This window comes from Dipodomys merriami, unplaced genomic scaffold (assembly GCF_024711535.1).
Source record: "Dipodomys merriami isolate MVZ:Mamm:240054 unplaced genomic scaffold, mDipMer1.0.p SCAF_982, whole genome shotgun sequence".
NCBI lineage: Eukaryota > Metazoa > Chordata > Mammalia > Rodentia > Heteromyidae > Dipodomys > Dipodomys merriami.
The window spans coordinates 306,935-310,657 of record NW_027206604.1 but is presented as its reverse complement, the minus strand read 5'-3'; positions in this window follow the sequence as shown (position 1 = coordinate 310,657).

Sequence of the window (3,723 nt, the reverse complement as noted above, 5' to 3'; positions counted from 1 at the left end):
GTCCTTTGATAAAGTCTGGTGGAGGCAAGTCTCTTGGATGAAGTCTACAGAAAGTCTCATGAGGCATTGAGGAGCTGGAAAAAATTATTAGAGAGCAAATAAATGGCAAGTGGAAGGACTGGGGCTGAAAAATGTTGGAAGAAATGTCCTTATCTGGTGACTAGGTAGAGGAAAATTTAGGTAACAAAGGCAAGAATGTGAATTCCCATACAGTCAAAATGTAGACAGGTATGAACATTAGATGGCAGGCTTCTTATTTATATTGACCTCCTGGCTCTGGTTAATTTTGAAAGGGCAGGCACAAAATGCATGATATGACATCATCTCCTCTTACTCCTCTCCATGGTCCCTTGTTCCCCAGACTGGCTGAATCTAGGGGCTTGTTTCTGGGATGACTTCTCTCAGTGAGTATTCATGGAGATTTGAATTCAAGGCCTGGGCACTGTGCCGGAGTATCTGCTCAAGGCTAGTGCTCTTACAGTCCCACTTCCAGTGTGTGGCGGATTAGAGGTAAGAGTCTTCAGCCATACTTCCAGCCTGGCTCTTTGCAGATTAGTTGGGAGATGGCGTCTTAGGGATTTTTTCAGCACCGGTTGGCTTTGAATTGCAATCTTTGTCATGAAAACTCTTTATTATTTCCAATTAAACAACATGGAGATCAATTAGAATAAGTAGAGTTTACCTAGTCCTTACCAAGAATTGACCAAGTAATATGCTGCAATGACAAAACTCGTTAGATGTGAGAATCTTAGCACATATATGCCCAATATTTTAGAATCACGTAGACAGTACTAGAATACATAACACAAAACCAAAAAGGCAAAACTCAAAATCTAAAATTTTTTACATTAATATTTAGACATCTTTGCTAACAAAGCACATCAGATAGTTGAGCCTCAGGTACCAGGGTCTGAGAAAAGAGCAACTTGTTAGCAAGGTACAATAGAATACATGGATGGAGGTGTAGTAAACTTGGTGGAAAGTTTTGGGTTAGATAGGACCAAACCCTGAACCCACCATGTGGCCAAATGACAAACTCACGATGGTGAATTTCTGAAAAAATGCAAAGAAAGCCTGAACAAATAGATTAAGCCTAGATTGGCTAGTCTTTGATAGGGAAGCTAGAGGACGTCCCCAGAACCCAACTCTCATCACACTCTTCAGGGCACAATCCAAAAAGTTGTAGAAAAGAAAGGGAGAGATACACGAAGTTGGACATGATTAGCAGAGAGCAAAGAGATCCTGAAAGTGAACAGACTGCTGACCGTTTACTATTGCAGAGGCAAAAATTGTCTAAATCTGAGAAGAGACTAAAAATATTAGGTGCTCTGGCTATCCAGGGAGTGTAGGAGGCATTTCAGAGGGGTTTCACAGCACTGGAGTTACACACAGCTCCCCATTAAGGGTATAGGAGAGAAAAAAAATCAGTGAGTGAAGTTGGCCTTTTCAGATGGAAGTGGCCGCACAACTTACCACTGAGCTCTCTAGGGGGGACTGGCCAAGCAACCAGAGGCAAGTGCCCTTGGCTCCAGACGTGACTGGGCTTTCAGTTAAAGGCCTAGCAGGTTCTTCAGTGTGGAACCACTTCTGGAGAGAGACTGAGCAACAGAGAACCCTTAGAGAGTAGTTTACTCACCAAAATGTACAAGCATGGAGGTGGATGCAGAGGCCAGCAAGGAATTGATTCACTTTGTCCACAGCAGACAAACCGGTTCCCAAAAGGCCTTCAGAACTGCTGTATTCCTCAGAGCAAAAAAGGGAAAAACAAACAAAAGAAAGAAAAAAAGAGAGGAATCCCACCTCCTATCCTGACTTAAAGCCTTTCCTGCTTCAAATGGCACCATTTATGTTAGGTTTTTAAAAAGAGGTTGCTGAGTAAGAGCCACATCACACATGTGGTAAGGAGTAGGTTTATTCATCAATCCCGCTGTTACCAGGCCATGTTGGCCCTCCACGTGGCTGGGAAAGGCCTGGGAAAGACCTGGGAAAGAGCACGTCTGGGCATGCGCTAGGCCTTGTCTAGGGGATGGGTGAAGATAGGTGTGGCCACATCAAATTCAGATGTGACCTCAGCAGATGCAGATGTGACATCTTAAAGGTGTGCCAGTTGCCTAGGTAACACAGTTATTGGGCGGAGACTTTACTGCAAGGAGGATAGAGTCTGCTCTCCATCCAGGAGCAGACCTTACACAGGTAGACCACAAGGCCAGGAGTTCAAACCCCAGTACCAGCACAATATAAAAAAAATGAGTCCTTTATCTTTGAAAGGGGATATTTCTCCAAAACTTCATACCCAGGAAAATTTTCAAGGTCAAAGACTGTTTGAAAGGCTCTGTCACATCTTAAACTGATTTCTCTGCTTGATCCACATTATGAAAAATAGGAATCACACTTCACATAAAAAGTATGCACATTGTTGAACATTTTTAATGTTCAGCAAAATGTAAAAATTGTTTATATTTTTAATGTAAAGGAAGGATGGGAAAAGAATTTACCTCATTGGGTGAATTAGGTTTGACTCACTGACAGACTTTTGCAAGTAAATGAGGGTCTGTTTACATGTAAAGAAGTCTACACAGATGAATTTCTAGGAGGGAGAACAAGCTAGCTGCTGTCCAGGTTTGAATCAAAGTAAGTTTATTCCTATGAAATGACAAAGAGTAGCTCATCTCATAGAATTCTATGCGAGCAGCAATTTCGAAAGGTTTAAAAAACCCATGTCTATGTTGTGAACAACCAAGTTTTCACAAACAAAAAAGAGTTTCCTGAGTCAAAAAAAATATGTTAGAGCAAAAGAAACTATGTTAAATATAGTTAATGGCCGAGGGACAGGTGTAAAGGAGTTTCATAATAACAACTAAACTATACATTTTTCATCAAGTCCCTAACAAGAATCTCCAAGATAGGCCTTGCTAAATCTGTCATAGAGTACTGGGTTTATGCAAGTGTCAGTTTTGTTTAGGGTCCAACATCTTCTATGGTCGCTTTGTTTGCAAATCACTCACACCACATGCAGGGTCTGGAAAAGCATGCTGTCTTGCTAGACATCTAAGGGATTTTTGTGCCACTGTGAATATTTATCGTTTTATTTCTTGTAATTGTACCTGTCATTGTGAAATCCTTTCGTGAGAAGAATAATAGCTTCTGGAAATGGTACCGTGACTCAAGTGGTAGAGCACTAGCCTTGAACTGTGGAGCTGAGGGACAGCGCCCAGACCAGAGTTCAAGCCCTACGATCGACAAAATACATAGAAGAAGAAAACTTCATATTAAAGCAATATGCCATACTGTGAAAAACAAATACCAGATTTCTCATATGCAGAATCTTTTTGAGTCTCTCTGATTAGTAGACAAAAGTATAGAAACTGTAGGTAAAATTACTTTTCTCTAGTTAATCTTTAATATATCATATCAAAGACTTCTCTTTCCTTCTTGCGGAGTCTGTTTCTGGCATTTTGTTCTAATGTCTAATATTAAATTACAAAGGACATGCCATATTCCTTAATTCATTTTTCCTAAAGCTTATGCTATAGAGTTGAATCTGATTTGTTTACTGATTCTAAATTAACTTTTTTCAACAACTTGTATTATTGTTTATATTGCTCGTAAACTATTTGAAATGTCAAAAAGAACTGGATATTCACCTTAGGAATGATTGTGAATGGCAGCAATGGTTGTGGGGAGATGAAGGACTTTAATTATCTGGAGTGCGTAAAAGATGGT